The 21493-nt window shown below is 45.6% G+C and overlaps 1 protein-coding gene across 1 annotated transcript in view; it reads right to left on the bottom strand.

The window, feature by feature from the left end:
- Positions 1 to 21493, bottom strand: part of TLL2 (tolloid like 2) — a 97484-nt gene that overhangs the window by 59139 nt on the left and 16852 nt on the right. The window lies entirely within an intron of this gene.

Raw genomic sequence — 21493 nt, 5'->3', positions numbered from 1 at the left:
CTTGGCCTATGGAAGCGCCAACATGGTGGCCGAGGTGGGTAGGGTAGAAAGCAGGAGAGGGACAGAGGGGGGTGCTATTATCTGTTTTACCAAGGTCTCTCTGGCAGGCAAAAGAGAAAGCCGGGTGATCAGTAAGAAGCCTTGTGAAGGTTCAGAGGAGAGACAGCAGTGGATGGGTTGGACAGTGCAATGGAGATGTTGGGGACCTGTCATATTAGAGGTGGAGTTGGAGGCAGAGCAATGAGAGAGGCTGATGGGACTGAGGAGGGCCACCAAGGACTCCTATAGTTGAGGTTGGAAAAACTGAATGGGTAGTGACATCAGAAAGCAGATTTGAGGACAAAACCTGGGTCCCTGAGAGACTATCATACACATGAATCCACACCAGACCCATTACAGGACAATCTATTTACTAATGCAAAATTATTTCTTACCTTCGTTTAGAAATTTGCAACTTCCAAAGCAGTTTCTCCACATCCCCTTTGACTCTTGAGTACCATACTCAGTGGCAGACAGAGTGGCACCCCATTTTACAGAGGAGGAAACTGGGACACAAGATAATTATCCTAGGGTTGTGGATCCCATCAGGGAAGTTGAGGGTTCAGGACAGCCTGATGATCCTCCCCATGTCTCACAGCTAGAAAGGGTCCCAAACACGGAAGCCCATGGTCTGGCCCCAGACAACCCCTGGAGACAGCCCTGCGGTCGCACATCCCAACTCTTGATGTGCAGACTACCTCTTCCTCTCTTGTGACTGACATTGGCGGTGGACCAGGCGCATGCTGACATTCTTGTATGCCTTCATCCTGCTCGTTCCGATGCCTTTCTGGCCAACTCAGAATCCACTCACACACTCCCTGCAGCTGCCGGGGCGTTCGCTGCCAGCTCCCAGCCCTCTGGGTATTCTTCCAGTTGCGATATCATTTCCTCTCGGGCTAAAGGTTGGGGGAAATCCTGATGGTATGAAAATCAATGGCCGGCACAGGAATGTGCCATGTGTGGAGTGAAGGCGAGCCCGAGGCCGAGGCTCTGAGATTCGCTTAGTCTTTCCTCCGCCATGTAACTGTGGGTAAGACCCTGGGTATTAGTATTTTTCATCTGTCAAATGGGCTGTTGTGAGGACCAAATGAGGTAATGAGTTTGTTCAGGAACTCACTCATTCAACAAATATTTATCCAGCACCTGCAACATGCCAGATGCTGTTTCTGCTGTGCAGGATATGACACTGAACAAAGTCTACCCTGACCTCATGGAAATCATATTCTGATGGAGGGCAGGAGAGAAAACAATAAACAAATAGACAACTAAGTATCTAAGTCGGCTGTTAATAAGCACCATGAAGAAAATAAACGAAGGTGAGAGAAACAGTGAATGCGAGGCATGAGGGTGTGTGATTTCAGTGAGGTAGAAAAGCAAAAGCCCAGAGAAAGTGAGGGCGAGAGTCTGCAGCTAAATGAAAGCATTCCAAAGGGAGGGAATAGCAGGTGCAAAGGCCCTGGGGTGGGAGTGTACTTGGCAGGGGGGAAGCGGATATGACTGGACTGGAATGAGCGAGGGAGACAGTAGTAGGCAATGAGGTCAGCGGGCAGTGGAAGGTCTGGAGAGTCAGCTCATGTGAGGCCTTGCAGGCCATTTTCAGCATTGGGGCATTGATCCTGAGAGACCTAGATGGGACCCAGAGGACATGAAAGAGTTTTGTAACTGCAGCTCTGAATATGACCCAGGTTATCAGTAGTGGATAGGAGGGAGACGTAGGAGCTTGGATTTGAAAGAAGATTCCATATAGCACTTGGCCTGGAGGGTTGCTAAGTTAGACCTGCTTGGCTTCTGCACAAGGGGTGGGAAACATAAGAAACAGACCTGTAAGGATACCTGGGCAAAGACTGGTTCAGGTTAGCTGGAGGCTGTGGTTGAGAACTAAGGGGAGTGAAGGGGAGCGGGGTGGTAGAGGCAGGCAGAGGAGGGGATGGGTTGAGGACTTCTGATTCCCTTCACCTCCTGGTGCTCAGGGTTATAAAGCTCTGGAGTTGGGGGAAGACCGGGTGCCCCCAGTAGATGGAGCGGGAAAAGAATCGGTGTTCACTAAGTGTCAATTATGGTGCTGACCATGCACTAAGAACAATGCCAAATACTTTCCTAAAAACCAATGACAAAAGGGCCATAAATATCCCCATTTTATAGATGGAGAAACAAGGCAAAGTGATTTGCCTGTCTTGAGAGAACAGAGATTATTAGTAGTGGTGACAACTGGAGGTGGGTCCTGCCTGATCCCCAAACCTGTACTCCTTCCCCTCAGCCTCATCCCCCCAAAAAACAAGGGGTGCCTGGGAGAGGCTGGTTACTCCCAAGGGACCCATGGCATTTTCAGGGTCTGTGGGGGGACATCCAAAGTCAGTGATGAGGTTGAGGCCATGGGCACAGATCCCTCATCTGTCATCCTTACCTGCAAGAGACGGAAGGCTCTGTCTTTTCTTAGAAGGGCTTTCTCAGAAGCTCAAATGTCATGTTCTAGTACAGCTGAGCCTGGAATCTACTTGGAGTTAATGTGGTTTGGCCACTCCCCTGATGAAAACCCTCGCAAGGCTCCCTACTGCTCTTGGGATGAGTTCCAGCTCCTAACATAACCACTGAGGCCCCCCTGATCTGGGCCCACCTGCCTCCTCCACCTGTGCTTCGGGGCTTCCTGCTACTTTCCCACTCCCATTCTCGGCCTAGCCACCCTAAGCTACTTACAGCACGTGCGTGGATTTCCACTTCTCTCTTAGTGATGCACCTGCCTTTGGCCATACCCACCTCTTCACCTAGCCAACGTCTACTGGTCCTTCAAGTGTCAGCCTGGATACCACTTCCTCTGGGAAGCTGCCCTGTTGATCCTCGCAGGTTAGAGGAGCACCTCTATGCCCTATCACCCCCTGGATTTACATCCCTCATCACAAAGTATTGTGATTTCCTATTTACTCAGCTGCCCCCCACCTCCCAGTCTGGTTTCTAATTTTTAGCATTTTTAAGAAATTGACTTTGTTTTGTCCTAAAACAAACAGCCAGCACTGTGCCTGGCACAGAGCAGGCACTCAATAAAATATGTGATGCATAAAATGGACAGACAGACAGATGGATGGACGGATGGATGGATGACAGTTGCTTGAAAAGAGAACTCAATAGTTTTTAACTCAGAGGAACTGATGGAAAATTTTGTCTTGGTCAGTTTTGGAGGGAGGAAAGCAGATATTCTCGTAGCAATGGTTCTCAGCCTTGGCTGCACTTTGGGATCACCTGAGAAGCTTTTTAGAAAAATACTGATGCCTGGGTCCCCCAGAGGTTCTTATTTAACTGCCCTGGGCCTTGGGATTTTTTAAAGCTCCCAGGTGATTCTAAAACACAGCCAAGGTTGAGATTCAATACTCAGAGAATCCTGTCAGAGGAAGCCCCATCTCAGGATTATTTTCTTACAACCAACCTCTCTCCTTCCAAGCTCACCAGAAATGGAAGATGTGGGACTGGAGACAGACATCAAATGCTAAGAAAAGTCATTTCTCACATCTACACTCGTGGAAAGTGTTGCTCTGTTTCACTAAAAACAGGTGTGGCTGTGGCTAAAACTGCAGTACTAGGCACACAGAACAAGGAACAGAGAAATACAGCCTGATGCAGACAAAGATTCGGGGGCAATGGGGGAGGGACTCAGAGTGTGGGGATATGTTTTTCCTTGGGTGGGATTTCAAGAGAAAAATATTTGGAAAAATAAAACATATATATCCTTATATTTGATCTTTGGTTAATTACCTCTTCAGTCAGAGGATATGCAAAGATCTTGTAGATTTCATTAGTCACAGGGGTTTATTCAAACATCTCCTTTGCATAAGAAACCCAGGCTTACAGCTGGTCTCTGGGAAAGAATGCCCTCCAGGCCTTGAAAAGAGAGCCCGGGGGCTGTTCACGCTCCCGCTGGAACACAGCGGAGGTCAGCGGCCCGCGATGCCTGGGGGCCAGGCTGAAATGTTTCTATCCAGCATTTGCAATTCAATCCCACAGTTTCCTTTATGGAACAATTCACTAAATTCAGAGTTGTTCTTTTTTTCTAATTCACCATATAATTCACCTCCCAAGTTCAATTAAGAAGCAATCTGTTAGCAACTTTGGGAGCAAGCTGCTTTTCTTTGGGAAAGCCCAATTTTCTTCTGCTTCGAACAAAAAAGTGGCTTAATTAGGTGCATCATATGAGCCATTGATGTACACACAACGCCGTCCGCCGTAATTAATGAAATATTGACTATGTATATCCAAAGCCTTCTAGGGTAGAGCCTGGTTCCACACCTCAGTCTTGTTCATTTGAACAATAGTGGCTACGAGTTCATATTCTTAATTTGGTAATTAATAAACAAAATGTCATGTTAATTATTCCCTCCACCTCTCACTCTTAGAGCCAAACACTACTTGGGTTTTGGCTTTCTTAAACACAAGGATAAGTAACATTTTAAGTGCTGATTACTTGCAGGTACAACACATACGTTATCTATTTAAGCCTCAAGCCCCCGCCTCTCAGGTGGGTATATCCCCATTTTACGTTCAGGGTAACTGCGGCTCTCAGCAGTTACAATATCAATGGGTACACACAGCCATTGGGTGGGGAGGTTGAGATTCTTTCCAGATCAGTCTGGTGTCAAAGCCTGTAGTATACATTGCATGCTAAAGTAACCTTACCTGGGCAACCTTTGCGCTCATGTTTCCTGATGTGAATGATGATGACATGAGTGGAGCCATGTTAAAAACAGGGCAGGAGTAGCCATTTCAGAGGAACTACCCTGCACATCTACCTTTTCCTTATCTTCCAAACTGGACAAAACTGCCAACATTCCAAGAAGTCAGTCGGAATGAGAATATCTTGTTTGTAAGGACTGATGGAACTGGACTTCACCAATAATCAACCCAATCAATGAAGTACAAATCTAGCCTTCTTCCAGATGACCAAATCTTAAGCCAATCCATGAGGTACAAATCTAACCTCACCTCATCCAGCACCAATGAAATAACGTACCCCATCTTCCTTCCTTTCCCATGGAACCCTGAGCCCCTCTCCTGTATTGGGGGAACACTATTTGGGTTTTTGCCTGAATCTGTTCTTCCCAGATTAGAATTCTTTGATCTCAAATAAACATTGGTTGCTTCTCATTCAGACTTTTTATTTTTAGGTTAACACTGACTTTTTAATATGTGCAGCCCTGACTCATCAGAGGTAAATCTAGCATGAAACTGCTATGCTTTAGTCTATGAAAAAGAAAAAGTAATTTCCAGTAAAGATCCTAAAAATTGCTTTATTACCAGACCATTCATTCAATACATATTGGCTGAGGGCCTGCTTTGGGCCGCACCGTGCTGGGTTCCTTAAGGCAGAACAGGCAGGGCTTACCTTCATGGTGCCTTCACGGTTCCATGGAGGGAATGAAAATCAACAATAAACAGATCATTTCATGGAGGGATTAAGCACGTTGAAGAAATTAAAACAGAGCTTTTGAAAGAGCAATGGCGGGTGTGAGCTCAGAACGGAGACCTGAATGGTGAAAGGGGGATATTCATTTGGGAACAGTATTCTAGGGGGGAAAAAAAGCAAATAAAAAGTCCTGAAGAAGGAAAATGAGTCTGATATGGCTGGAGCTAGGGCTGACTGAGCCACACCAGCTGCTGCAGTCTCGTCCTCACAACCATGTCTTAAGCAGCCTCAATTTGCCATGCCCTTTGGTCAGATGTAAATGCACAGCAACCCCATGAGTAAGCATCGTTCCTCTTTTACAGAAGATAAAACTGGGGCTCATGAATAAGTTGTCCAAGGTCATCCAGCTGATAAAAGACTAAACTTGCATTCTAAGGTGGGCTCTTCTGACTCCAGAATCCATGCTCATAACCCCTGCCCCTCAACCCTATACCTGTGGTCTGAGCGAGCATTCCAGGCAAGGTCAATGAATGAAATATCTGTACGCCTTGGTCAGAAAACTACCTGCAAGACATACAGGCTCAGCCTAGGTTTCAATTATCCATTAGGTGGAAAAATGACATGACAGTTAAACAGATTGATTCAGGAACGGACTAGGCAACCATGATAGCAATCAATGTGTAATCCTAAGTAATTCGGTACCAAGTAATTGTTATATCTATGCCAAATTTCAAATGCTACAGAAGGGAAGGAGAAATGAGTTAAAAGATTTTTGCCAGTTTCTGTTAATGAAGTGATTTAATATCGGCGAGTGTGTAACAAAATGGGAATCCTTGTACACTGCTGGTGGAGGAGCAATATAAATTGATAACATGTTATGAGGTAATTTAGCAAGATGTACCAAAGTCTTTCAAAACTGATTTTGACCCAAGAACATGACTTCTAGGTTTCTGTATTAAGGAATTGATTGGCAATGAAGACAACGGATGTTCAACTCAACATTTTTTTATGACAAAGACTGTAACAACCACACCCAACGGGGGAGTGGTAAGATGAATTATGATATAATGGAACACTGTGTAACTTTTTAAACTGTTTTAGAAGAAAGTTTCCTAAATGGGAAACATGTTCATAGTATAAGTAAAAAACAGGTTAAGAAGTAGTACCCAGTGTGATTCCAATAGAATCGAATCTGAACCCATGTTTTTAAAAAACATCTACAAAAACAAAAGAAAAAGGAAAAACATTGAATGGAAATACCCACAATGCCCATTGTGATTATCTCTGGTTGGTGATTTTTGGATTAATTTTATTTTCTCATATACTTACCACAATTTCCAAATTTTATTCAATATATTATGTTTTAAAATCAGGAAGTAAAAAGATTTTCAAAAAGAACTAGATTACAGTATACACTTTGTCTAAAAACATGTGCTCTGCAGTTTGTAGTGTGTGAGAGCGTGCGCACACACACGGTTGCTGGGGAAACCTTTAGCTGATAGGAAAGAAACATAGTGTGTTTACACAGATGGAAAGTTGTGGTCCAATCTTTGTTTTCTGCTCTGGCCATGGAGAGAGAAAAATACGGAGTCCACAGCTTGGCACTTACCCTCTCTGTGTTTCGGTTTTCTCATCCATAAAATGGGGTTAAGGGTCTTCACCTCTTAGGGTTGTTATGCCAATTAAGAGCTATACATTCAAGGTATAGAATAATGGCCCATAATCAGCATTCATTGAGTTAGGTATTAGTATTATTACTAGAGGCCCGATGCACGAAATTCTTGCAAGGGGCTCGGCCCCCACAGCTGCGGAGGCTGCCTTGGCCCCCGCAGCCCCGGCTACTTTGGGAAGGTCGGCCGGTCTAATTAGCATGTTATGCTTTTATTATTATAGATTATCACTATTGACTCTAAAACTGTTCTGAAGTCTGAAGGAGCAGATTGGGGTGAAACAATAAGCCACAGAGACAAGACATTTTATACCTGAAGCATCACAAGTCAAGTAAAAAGTTCAAGTTATCCTTAATGTAGACTTAACAAAACCAAGTTTAGGCTGAGAATCCATTGAAAGTCAATGGCAGTCAGTGGGAGAAAAGCATCCACTGTACCCAGGCATGGATTTCCTTAAACCTGGTTCCAAATAGTGCTCACCCATAACAATTTGAGATATCAAATAGCTATTAAAAGTTAACTAAAGATATACTTCAAGACTCTAGTGACTAGAGATTATGTGTAGTCATCCTCTTATCCCCGGGAAAATGGAGCTGATTGGCCCCTTCACTTCCAGCTGAGCTCAGAACCAATGGACTTCCTGGGAACCACCTAAGGATCCCACTTCTGGATAGCTCTCTCACCACCTGCCTTGAATCATGTTAATTCCACAATATGCTAGACTGTGTGGGAGGCACAGCTGTGAACCAGACACTAACCCACCTACAGGAGCCATGAGGCACAAAGAACAGTGAGAGCAATCAGATGAAGGAAATCCCACTCCCAACCTGGAAGTCCAGGCGGGCTTTCTGGAAGTAGCATTGAAGGACATGAAAGGTTACAACAAGTGGAGATGGGAAGGTGTCAGGCAGGAATAGAACACAGAAGGGAAACAATTTGCCCAGCTTTTGCACAGCTTTTTCTATCTAAGTGGTCTTTGTCAAGATATTTAATTGCTTTAGGCTTTAGTTTCCTCATCCAAAAAAACCGACATAATAGGACTCTAACTTTTCAGTTTGTGAGCACACATCAAACAGTGCCTGGCACATTGTAGCCATAATCTTACTAATGATTACTCTTCAGGTCAGTCTTCCCAAATGAAGTTATGCGTTTAATGCAATCATGACTCAAATTCTAAGCTCATCCTCTTGCTTGAAGCCATCCCCCTCCTCTCTGCTTCATTCTCATGTCCCTCATGTTCATTCATTCCTTCATTCTACAAGCTTCTATGGGGCACCTCTCTGTGCCAGGCACTGTACCAGGTGTCAGAGACAGAAAAACAGATCAGACACAGTTCCCACTCTCAAGGAGCTCCTAGCCCTGGTCATACCATGCCTACACTACAATTATTTGTAAACCAATCTGTTGTCCTCACAAGACAACTCCTTAAGGACTGAGACAACACCTCTCTATCTCTACCATTTGGTGTTCACAGCAGATGCTAACAAACACATCCATTTTAATTAGACTGAATTGAATTGGCTAATGCTTGCATATATCATCTCAGCTAATTCTCACGGCACCTGTGTGGGGTAAGGTATTATTATTGTTATCTCCATTTTATAGATGAGGAAATGGAGGTTTAATGAGGTGTAAAGCACATGTGTGTCTTCATAGAAAATCCTAGAGTAATTTTATCACGTGGCCTTTGCACAGATGTCAAATGACCAATAAAGATGTACAAATATCTCAAAGGGCAAACCCCATAAATTGCATCACAGAAACAGTAGCATAGAACTCGGGAAATCAAAGAAAGGAAAAGGCCAACCTAAGTCCTCTCCAGAGAACTAGAGGAGAGAAGCAGAAAGAACAGCACGAAGCTTCATGACCTGTCTCTGACGTTTCAGGACAGAATTCAGCTTGGTTCAAGAAGTGAGGAGCAATGGCTTCACCTTTAAGAGGTAGTACAAGTAACTAGAGGCTAAGGTAACTAACGTTTTTTGGGCGATGGCATATGCCAGTGAAATGTAATGGGCTCTTTGTTTCAGAGTGGTTAATACCCATTAATGGTTCTAACCCACTGATTCACTGGGCCAGAGAGAAACTGTTCTGATGCCAACACACATGCTGGGCCATTAATCACCCCCTGCAAGTCACTGAGTGTCCTGTTTGACTTCTCTGTGTTTTTCCCCCTGTATCATCCAGGGCCTGAGACATGACCTGCTGTGTTGCAAGCAGGTGCCAGAGACTGAAAGTTCATGGAAAAGAAGAAAAGATGTTCCAGAGGAAGGAACTTTTTCCAGCCTACCAGGCAATAGCTGAAGCTCTAGGATCCTCCCCGCTTAAAGGAGATGGGAGAAGTGGCCCTGGCCAGTGTCATCGGACCTGAATGGGGGTCCAAGGATGGTGTCTCTTTCTCAGTGGCCCAATATGCAAACTCAAATGCCTAAGGTTGGGAGGCCAGGCATGTAATACATCGGAGTGAAAGAGGTTGGGTGGGGGATGTGGATAGGGAGTAGTGGGGTCTGTGGCAAATAGCAGAGCACCTGCTCCTCCCGATTTCAACCCATCATCATGCAACTCCGTTGATTGTTACCATGTGGGGTTGCTGGACCCACATGGCCAGATCTTCCAATTTTTCAAGAGTAGCCAAGATTCTGGATATTTATGAGAAACCTGATTTTTAAATGTTGGCAGTAAATTAAAATTCTTTAAGCACTACAAAACAAGCAAAACCCATCTGCAGACCAGATTTGGCTCGTGGGCTGACCCCTTAGAACCTTTGGGCTGCAGAGTAAATGGAAAAGTCATGCCTCTAGGGGGTGCCAATGTCAGGGATGGAAGGAATTCCCTGGGCAATGGCAGCCAAGTTGCAGGGAATGCTGGAGGGTAATGGAGAACCTGGGAAGCAGAAAGCAAGAGGCAGTCGGAGCAGGACAGGGGCTGGGTAAAGATCAGAGATTCAATGTCAAGGCCAACTGGGGTTCTTCTCTCACTGTTTAGGGCATACAGGCTCACTGAAGGACACCAAAGAGAAATAAGATGACCAGAACTCAGGATGGGATCCCACTGGCAACTCTACCACCATCATAACCTTCTCTCTCTGGACTTCCTTGGAAACCAAAGAAATAATGACCTGCAGATGTTATGTAAACAACCTCAGGAGATACGTGACTTTGTCCTATACACCAGCCACAGGTTAGCATGATGGCAGAGGGAAGCCTCATCCAAACTCATATCAGCAGGGCCATCTGCCACCCCTCAAGCTGCGTCACTGGCTTTCCCAGTCCAGCTCACTTGTCACGGGTGTGCAGTGTCTCCATCCTTCACGTGGCTCTGCTGTGGGAGGCAGGTTGACCTTTCTTAACCTCCTCTCTTCAGCCCATTGTTGTTTATTACTAAGATAAGACAAAGGGAGGCTACAATCACATTTTTGCCTACACCTACGGGACCCCACTGGAGGGTCTCTGGAAGGTCTCAGGTTAGATGCAATTGGAGCAGACTGTTCTAAAGTTCCACGAGGTTCAATGAAGGAGGAGCCCAGAACTATTGTTGTCCAATCAGACATGCATGTAGCAGACTCCACGCAGCAGTGAGTCCCCATCCATTCATGGCTTATCTTTGGCAAAAGAACCAAGAAGACTCATTCATGGCCCTCAGGAAGCCTAGAATCCAACCCTCTATTTTACAGATAAGGAAACTGAGGTCCCATAAGGTAAAGTGACATGGCCAATGTCTGCCATATAGTGGGTAATTCTGAAAGTTTGTGGCACTAGTTTTGTCCAAAAACGATATAGTTCACTATCGTGCCCAATAAGAAAATACTTGAGTAGTAAATGCATTTGAATCAAAGGTCCATTCCCAGCTGTAACAAAATGCAAACATCTCAAAGAGGCCAAGAAACACAGAGCAAAGGTGCATAGCTTTAAGAAAACTACAAATGATGAGTTCAAAAATGTTAGGAAGGGATTACTTGTTAGCTAGATCATCTTTTATTTTGTCAAAAAGGATTCACTACAGGTATTCTAAGTCAAGGTGGGAATTTTTTTTCATGTCTAGGTCATTAATGTAGAATGACTGATTGGAGGGCTGCATAAATAACAAGACTTTAAGTATGGTTTATTTCATTTAATTTTGCTTTAGAAATCAATTACCATTTACTTTAAGAACAGGAAACAGAGTACCATTCAATCAATCAATAAATACATACATACATACATACATACATACATACATACATACATACATAGTTAAAGGAGAACAAAAATAGAGTCAGATTAAGAAGAACCAAAATGTGATGCTTGGGGAGGTGAGGCACAATCCTCTTGTTGGCCAAAACCGAGAGGCAAAGATCGGATCCTCAGTCCTGCCCATCCCCAGCGCTCATGTTCTCTGGAACAAAGGCACCCACCCACCACCTGCTTCCATTAGCACTGTTTGCTCCTCTTACCTCTTGGTGGCTCTGTTGTCAGCCCTCTGATCAGCTCACTTGATACTCATTTCCTTGGATATTTCTCCACTCTTAGGACTTCCACGGTACCCTTACATCAGCAGGTACTACAGACATTCAATGGGGGACCTCAAATTGAGGGATCATGATATAGACTTGGGCATGCTGGCCATGATGGGTCAGGTGCAAAAAGAAGAGGCAAAGCAAAAACGAGACACTCCATGGCCCCTGAGAAGAGAAGCCAGCCTTGTTCCTTTCTCTCCAATTTCTAGCCCATTCCCCAAGAGGCCAGCTCTTCTGCTTCTTAGATGGCCATGAGAATATATTTCTAAATAAACTATTTTACTTCAGCTATTCAGAGTGGGATTCTGTACCTTGAAACTGAAGGAAACTTGTCTAGAATGTCAGGTCCTAAGCTCTTGTTTGTCCTGGTTTCTCAAACTAATCTCTCAATTTTGACTCTGGCTCCCAAATCCATGGCCCATTAGGAGGCCTGGGATAAGGGCTCTCTGGATGGATGGATGCCCACAGGTGGTCACTGTCCCTCCCCGACCTGGCTCTCAGCCCCCACTGTGGCTCCAAGTGGACTCCCAGCCCAGTTTCTCCAAATTCTGACCAATGTAGTCACAATAAAAATCAACCAAAAGGTGAATTTTCTTTTCCCAACACTTCAAGTTCACAATGAACTCTGGCTTCCATCCAAGGTATAAGTCAGCCTCTGAATGAGGCCCCAGGGAATGAGATGATAGAATCCTTATGTTGCATTCTTTTTTCCTTCCCAAAGAACAGATGTGCACTTTATCAGATGCCTCTTTATCATCTCAAATCATGTTACTAAATTGAAAACTTTATGGGCGGAATGACTACTAGGCCCTTCCCACTTGTCTCCCAGCTGCCAACTGCTGCTGTGGGCTCACCCGGCCCTATGCTCAGTTGGGGGAGTTGAAAAAGTTTGGGATCAACACTTGAGGATTTTAGCAGCACATCTTTGGACCCGATTTTGATCTGTGGGGTTCTGCTCAATTTCTGATGCTTATCCCCATCTTATTTTCTCAGGCCAAGCTTCTGGCATGTTATTCTCCCTCATACCCTCTTCCCAAAAGAACCAGGGGTCCGTACCTTGTTCTTCTAAGCTCTTGGCACAGAACTGGAACTTTCTGTGAGTTCTAGGCAAGGCCTCTCTGATGCTATTTGCCAGGGTCTCTGGGCTCACATGAACATTGCTGCCTCCACATGGCCCTGCTCTGCCTTCCATCAGGCCCTATGCCCTAGGCTGGCCTCCAACACCAACACTGCCTGGATGACAGCTGTCACTTGGTCAGCTGGGACTTCTCTCCAGGGATGAGTTCTGTCTATTGACAACACCTCCTCTGAGAGGTTGGTGGTCCCCCCAACCAGTGGGAGCGTTTGATCCCAGGTCCCACCCCTCCAGCCTGCCCCATTCCTCCGGTACTCTCAAAGCTTGACCACTATCAATCCCATCATTAAAACTCCATCACCTCAATAGCAGAAGAAAAATGTATAATGCTGTACCCTTGGTGATGAGCACAGAAGTCCCCAGTTAGCATCTGTTACTTGAAGGAAGGAAAGAGGGAAGGAAAGTGACTCTAATCATGAAGTTGGTGTTAGAGGCCAGCAGAGCTGTGGACAGGACACAAGGGGAAAGGTAGGGCAGTGTATAGTAGGAGTTCAGCATAAGATCAAGTTCCAAAAGGTGGGAGCCAAAGCAACATCTGTGGGGCAGGGGTGAAACAAAGTCATCAGCTGAGGGCCCCTCCACAGGTCGGAAAGGAGCCTTGGAGGGGCGAGCAGGAACGCTGGCACTCCTAAGGACCACAGTTCCATCTGGGAATCTGTACAAAGGGCCCAGTAAAAGTAAGTTATTAACCACATGGCCAAAAAATGCCCTTTCCAGACACTCCCTACAGATCTGGGCTTGCCCAGCCTAAGGGCACCACCCCTGAGCATGAGCCTTTCTTTCATTGCTGCCACCCACTCCAGGCTGGGGTCTGAGGCGTCACACATTCAAACAAAAAGTCCTACCCCTAACTGGCCTCTTGGGACATAGAGGAGCAGGGAAGCAAGGAGGCCGCCATATACTTCTGAGGCTCATGGCCCCATCCACAATTCACAAGTGTCTGTCTGGCACCATTTATGTGCCCAGCCTGATGCTGGAACTAAAGAGGGAGGGCCAAGATCAAATAAGGATAAGTCACGGCTGGGAGAGCAGAAGGCAGGAGGAGGTGCAGCCTCAACAATACATGAAACTCATCCTTATCTTTTACCATCACCTCTCAAAGGTAGGGGAGGGGAAACCAAGTCTTTACAGCTCAAGGGGACAGGGTTAGTGGTGATGCCAGCAGCTATTTCTAGAAGTGATGGAGTACATAGGCTAAATGTAGGCCTTTGACGTGAACAGAGTTAAGGCCTACTCTTGGCTCGGCCGATAATTAGTTGTGTGATCAACTACCTACCACATGGAGCTGTTTTGTGAAGATTCAACAAGATCATGTATAGAAAGTATTTAAGACATAAGTAGCACACACCAAATGGTAGTTCTTATTCTTTTTTTGTTGTTGTTGCTATTAAAGAAGAACCAACATTTAATCTATTTTCAGATCTCTGTTTAACCAGCTTCATGACCCCGAGTTTGACTCAGGAAGAAAAGGGAAGTCTTTATGTTGGGGATTGATAGAGATGTCCCATGTGCTGATGGGACCTAAATGCAGGGATCGAATCAGATCACGTTGGTGCAGGCCCAGCTCCAGAGAGCCCATGGGGGTGCTGACCAGCAGTGCAAAGAAAAAGAATCCCAAGGCATTTAGGGAGCCTGGGACACAGAGGTAGGCCAGAGAGAAGAGATGGCAGAAGAGCTGGCCCAGGGATAGCCATGGTGGCTATTATTTATTGAGCACCAGTGTCAGATTCTGGGATAAGTGCATTACCTATTATGCTTTGTCAATGTCCCCTGCAAGACAGGTGCTAACATCCCATTTTATAAGTAGGGAATGAGTCACTCTAAGTCCCACGGCTCATCAAGACAGAGCCAGAGAGGCAAACCTCGGCCTGCCTGACTCCAACATCCACGCCTTTTTACATTGCATTTCTACTCAGTCCAGGAAGAACATCTCCAACAGCGTGGAAACAGACAGGAAAGGGAGACTGTGGACTAGCGCTACATAACTTAGGATCCAGGGAGTAGTTCAACTTCTTGAAATTGCATGCAACATTTTCTGGGTGTGTGTACCTTTTTCTCAGAGAAGTGCTCATAATATTCATCAGACTCTCAAAGGGGTTGTGATCCACAAAATGTCAAGTACAATATAATTAGAGAAAAAACGTCACCAAGACCTTATTCCTTGGGCATCCCTCTTCCTCAGCTCTGAGGAGACAGGGGAAGGATGAGTAAGATTGCTCACTGACAGCTTCCTATCCCTCTCCAGCTTTGCAAGCCAGTGTCCCAGCAGCAGAGGCCACCTATGTTCACAGAGATGGCACTTGGCATTGCATGATGTGAGCGAAAACAGACTTAAACCCAACCAACTGTCTAGCAAGAGTTTAACCTGGCACTCATTCATAAGTTTGGGACATTGTCCCTTCTACAAGATGTCATAGGGAGCCACCACCACTGCCCCCATTCTTATCTGGACACTTGTCAGTTAGCAGCACTCCCAATAAAAAAAATTAAAGAACTCAAGTATGGAGGTATGGAACAGACTGATACTTCGATGTGGGGTTGGGAGGACGAAAAGAGATGAACTTAGTTTATCTCTTCTCGTCCAGAAACATGGGCAATGGGGTAGTGAAAAGCTGGTGGGGGGGGAGGGGTGCTGAGAGGAGGGAGGGAAATTGGGGGGAAATGGGAGATATCTGTAATACTATCAACAATAATATATAGACATAGACATAGATAAAAGAAAGAAAACTGAAGGAAAAATGAAGCCCTGTCTACAAAGTGTGGGGACTGTCTCCATGGGAGGAAGGGCTGAAAAACTACAGCCTGTTGATGGGGCTGCTGAAAACAATCGCACCCAAGAGCCCAGCCTGATGCTGGAACTAAAGAGGGAGGGCCAAGACCAAACAAGGACAAGTCACAGCTGTTGGCAGTCTGGTGGATATGACAAGGCACACACTAAATGGCCAAACCGAGATAACAGAGGGCAGGAGGAGGTGCAGCCTCATCAGTACGTGGAACTCATCCTTATCTTTTACCATTACCTCTCAAAGGTAGAGGTGGGAGACCAAGTCTTCACAGCTCAGGGGGACAGAGTTAGTGGTGATGTATCATAGAAATGTACACTTGAAACCTATACAATTGTATTAACCCATTAGAGGCCCAGTACATGAATTCGTGCACGGGTGGGGGTCACACATTCAAATGCAATCGGAGCAGATCGGGCATCTTGCCCAGTCCCAATTGGGGTGGGACCAGCTGGCTTAGGGGAGGGACCTCAGGAGGTTAGCCAGCCACAGGAGGTTGGCTATGGGAGAGCATTGACCACCAGGGGGCAGCTCCTGCATTGAGCGTATGCCCCCTGGTGGTCAGTGTGCATCATAGCGACCGGTCAACTGGTTGTTTGGTAGACCAGTCGTAATGGTCACTTAGGCTTTCATATATATAGATGTCACCCCAATAAATTTAATTTTAAAACAATGTGTCGAGAGCAGAGACATGTTAGGTCTTTTTTAGACCCTCAAACCTTGAAAGGCTGAACCCAGGACCTGTGTGGGACGTGTGGGTATCTTATGGGTATGCATTAGCCTTTTGTGGTTTCATGTGACCATCTATTCAGATGGGAACACTGAGACCAAGTGCTGGTAACCTGTGCCACTCCAAGTCATAACTAGAATAGGAAAAGGACCTCTAGGAGCAAAAAGGGTCTGCCAGAGGAAGGGGCCTCATCACCCAGAGACGAGGCCCAGAGAGGGGACGGAAGTTATCCAAACTTATATCTATGACTCTCTCCTGCTAATGTGTTATTTTGAACTTGGATGCCCACACAGTTGGCCTTATGCAGATGCCTGAAACTGATGGCAGGAGTTTAGGAAATGAGGATTTAGAGCAAGGTTGGTTTCTTAAATAGAGATGGACATGGCCCAATGGCTCAGAATAGACAAGGCGGGAAACATCGGCTTCCATCAGAGCCAATAAGTAATTAAAACCATTTCCCTTTTCAGAGTCCTTATTACAAAGGTCAAGAAATCAGATCCATTATCCGGATGGCGTAACTGCAGGATGAAATTTCCTCCCCAGGTTTCCAGACATTTGCAAAGATGGGAGTGTTCAACATGGTCTTCCTCGACTCTTTAGGGAAGAGACAAACATGCAAAAAGGCCCAAACATCAACCAGGCCTTTCCTCCACATCTATGTGGCTAGAAGAGAGGTGACAGAGCTCAGCAGTGGGGCTGTCAGGATCTGCACCATCACTTCCAAGAGGACGCCAGAGGCGGGGTGTGTGTCTGTGTGTGTGTCCCGCTAAGTACTTCCTTCACTACACAGCTAATCCGATTAGCAGCTTTAGGAAACTCTGCAATGTTAATTCAAGGGCCCCATTCAGAGAGCAGCCTGGCCAATGCCTGCCCAGAATTCCCATTCTTCTCCCTGCACGTAAAATGCACACAGAAGGACTTTCTCTCCCTCAAGAATGCACTCTTGCCTGCTTGCCCCTGTACATCCAAAACGCTGCTGCCTCTTCCTCTGGCAACTCCCAAGCAGGGGTACTGGCTTGTCCGAAAATTGGGGGAAATTCCAGGAACAAAATGAGGCTATTTTTAACAGCAGTGTCAATCCAGGCGGCCTCCAAAATCAGCAGCTGTGCTGAGTAAAGAGGTGTCTTGAACACAGCAGTTGTAGGACCCTGAGTGAGTCACTGGCTTTCTCTGGGCCTTCGTTTCTTTTTTCTGTAGAATGGGGACTTGGAGCAGAGGGCAAAGTTGGAACAGAGGCTGGAAGGGAGGGTGCTCAGGGCTTATACAAAGTGTCCTTGTGTTTGCTGGAGGATGAGGAGAGGGAAGGGAGCTGGATATGCAGGCTGTGGACAAAGCATGGAGCCTTGGGGGTCAGACTAAGGAATGTTTCTGGTAAGTGATAGGGGGACACTGAAGGTATTTAAGGAGCATGCTTGTATTAGTTGCCTGGGCTGCCAACCTGGGTACAAGGTCTTTGCTCACGCCTTGGTCCAGGGCGAATCCAGCCTACTTTCCAGCGATGGCAAAGGAATGCCTACACGCACCTCTGTTGATCTGCATTCTTTCTGACTGGCAATATAGCGGAGGGTTGGTACAGGGGAGGACCACAGCCTGGGAGGTGGGAAACCTGGGTTCTGCTACTGAGTTCTGGACATTGGGCTCTTCTAGGAAATGAAGCCAACTTGGTCACTTCTAACGCAATGGCATTGTTTCATTCTGCAGCCAGGAGAGCAGCTCCAAGTTCACAGGATGAACCAGGAAGGGAGGCCTCTGTGCCACACTGCATCCCATCCCCCTGCAGGATTCACCTCTGAGCCCCACCAAAACACACACACAAATAAACAAGGGAACTTAGCAAAGCTCTGAAATGAGATAACCTATACCTAAGAATACATCCTTTCAAACATCTGGAAGTACAAAGTAGGGATAAAGGTGTGGTTCCTTTTTAATTTATTTATTTTAAATCAAAGCAAATGTTTAAAGATTTTTGCACAATATTGTTCACGGTAGTAGTTTCTAATAGGAAGAAACATGACAGAAAAAAAAGGGAACAGCCTCCGTGCCCATCTTCACGGGATCAGCTTGATAAACTGTGGCTGAGTTGTGCGTTAGATGCAATAGACCCCAATGTTCCTCCCAAGGTGTCCATCAGGTGTGTTAAATGAAAGATGCAGGTTACACAAGAGGTGGTGAAAAAAATCCCTTTAATACTTTAAAAAGATCTCCATGCACATGGCCCGAATCTAGGGAGGGAATGAGTCCAGCAAACAGATAATGACGGCAATCCCTGGGGCTAGGATAACAGGGGATTTCTACTTTCTACAATTTTGAACTGGGCTTTTTTTTTTTTTTAAGCCCAACTGGAAGTATTAGTTTACTAGTAATCAGCAAAAACAATAAAAATATTCCCATTCTGAAAATAAAATAACTATTTTAGATAGATGCAAAGTACTCTTGGCCCTCAGAGAAAAATAATCCTGATAAAAATTACCTTATCAGAAAAACACACTGGGGGGAAACAATCTCTATCTCTATCTCTATATCAATATAGGTAGGTAGATATATAGATATATAAATATATAGACATATAGATATCAAGCTTAGGAAGGAAGAAACACCAGGTAGGTACATGTTTCAAAGGCCTCTGGCCCAAGCCCCCAATATTCCCATTCTCCACTTTAACTTTAAACCTTCCCAGGTCAGTGGTCTTTCTGCAAATACTACTACTACTACTACTACTGTTATGAAGGAGAAGGAGCAGGAGGAGGAGGAGGAGGAGAATAATTTATATTATTGAGCATTTATTATGTGCCAGACACCATGCTAAGCATTTCACACATATTCTTTCCTTTTCTCCTCAGAACATTATATTCTCATTTGACAAATGAAGAAACTAAGGCCCAGCTCAAGGATTCAAACCCAGGCAGTCTGACCCAATAGCCCACGACTGTGGCCAGTGCTTTAACCACCCTTCTGGAAGCAAAGCCCTGCTGGAGCTCTTCATCTCATAGGCCCCTGCGAGATGGTTCTGTCTACCTGCTCCTTCTCCCTCCTCCGCCAATGTTGGCCAGTACCTTCTAGGTGCAGGGAGCTTTGGGGGATCCAAAGCTTAATAACACATAGACTCTGCCCTCTCTCAGCTCATGGGGGAGAAGAAAAGAGAAGACAGGCTCTCAAGTTCTTAGACCATAAGGCTGACCATGTCGGCACTGGGCTAGTGCAGCGATTTTCAACCAGTGTGCTGCAAGAGTTTTAAAACATGCCATGCCTGACTACTTAGTCAGGGGCACTAACCTCTTTTCCCTCAGATTGTCAAATAAAAAAATGACAACAGCCGTCCAGTGTGAATGAATCAAAATTACACCAATATTTTTTTGTTGTTGTTGGGTCAACAAAAAATATAATAAAACTTTTGGTGTGTCACAGAATTTGAGTAATTAGTTTATGTGTGCCATGAAATGAAAAGGGTGAAAACCACTAGGGTAGTGCTATGAAGGAGGTGGAGGCAGGGTTGCTAGGCTTCCCTTTACTGCAGCAATCCCAGGCAACCTCCCGGACAGCTGGGAATGCAGCTGGCATGGGGGCTAGCCACTCCAGGCCCCTCTATGAGGTATCTCACATTTGCCAAGCCTGGGCCCCTATGCTGTCCCGTGGCAGGTTCCCCAGGAACAGCATATGGGCCACTGATAGGGGCCACCCTGAGCATGCCATGATGGTGATGGATGTCAACTGACTGCTGTGCTGTCCCAGGGAGTGAGGCAGGTCCACAAGACTCAAGAGGCCTCATTGGATCCTACATGGTCACCCCTCCTGCTTTCCAAATCAATATGTACCCATGCAGAGTGTAAACTGGTATAACCACTTTGGCAATCCGTTGGACAGTAGCTACCCAAACTTAATGTATACAGCATCTTTGACCCAGCAATTCTGCTCCTGGGTCTATGCCCAGTAAAAGTGAGGGCTTGTGTCCACCAAAAGACACATACAGAAATGCCAACAGCAGCTTTATTTATCATAGCCGAAAACTGAACTGTCCAAATGTCTGTGAACAGAAGGACGAATACACTAGGGTACTTTCATACAACAGACTACCACACGACAATGAAAGAGAACCAACTACTGCTTCACTCAACCATGTGGGGGAATGTCGCAGCATAAAGCTGAGTGAAAAAGAAACACAAAACTACACATACTACATGATCCCTTTATGCAGGTAAAAAGAATCTGCAGCATAGAGGTCAGACTAGTGGCTACTGTGGGATGGGTACCGATGGGAGAGGTCATAAGGGGTTCAGGAAATGTTCCATACCTTGGTCTGGGTGGTGGTTACATGGACGTATGTAAAAGCTCATTATATTGTATGCTTGGGATATGTGAATTTCACTATTTTTAAGAAATGCAAAAAAAAGTTAAAAATAATTTTAACCACACAAAGATTACAATCGTGTCAACCTCTCTAGACCTCCAGGTAAGAACCTGGGTAAGACTATGCTAGTTGGAGTGGTAGAGATATGAAAAGATGCTTCCTTCTGTTAGAGCTCAATTAAGGTTGTGTATGTTGCTGTGAAAAATAAAGTTTCTAATACAGTTTGTACACTTAAGATTTATTAAGAGAGTAAATCTTATGTTGTGCTCTTACTACAATAATTTCTAAAAGCCTTGAGAAAAAAGGAAAAGAGGGTGGCAGGAAAGGGTCTCAGGGGGTCTTGGGTAGCAGAGACAGAGTAGCATCAGGCACATGTGAGTTTTTGTCACCAAATAAGCCATTGTCAGCCACACCAGCCCATCAGCCCATCAGCCCCACAGTTCAGCCCCCCAGGCTGTTTCTGGGAAGATGATTCCACAGAGCTGGGGTACCTGAGCAAAAGGGGCTGGGCGGTGGGGAGCACTCAAAAGATCAGTCCCATTACTATTCACCCTGAGATGGAGGCAAGGAGGGAGAGTGGAAGACAGCAATCCAAGTCTGAAGCCCACCCGTTTTTCCTGGCCCCAGGGAACTTCTGCCTGGGTTGTCAGCCAAGAGTCAGCCATGGGCAAACATTGCCAGTGCTAATCATTAGCATCACACATGCATTAAATGCATCCCATCCAGAATCCTCTCCAGTTGGGAGTGCTGCACCCCAAGGCCAGAGTCCTGAGAACCTACACTGAGCTCAAGTCTGAACCCACTGAGTCAAGTCTGAACAGGTAGATGAGATTTTCTTAGCAGGATCAGCACACTTGGTGGCTCCAGCTCCACAGCCTCTGGTTCTCCACAGACAAGTGGGCACTGGCCT

This window comes from Plecotus auritus (genome assembly GCF_963455305.1).
Source record: "Plecotus auritus genome assembly, chromosome: 9".
Lineage (NCBI taxonomy): Eukaryota > Metazoa > Chordata > Mammalia > Chiroptera > Vespertilionidae > Plecotus > Plecotus auritus.
The sequence above is the reverse complement of the archived record's forward strand: the minus strand, read 5'-3'. Positions and strand labels throughout refer to the sequence as shown.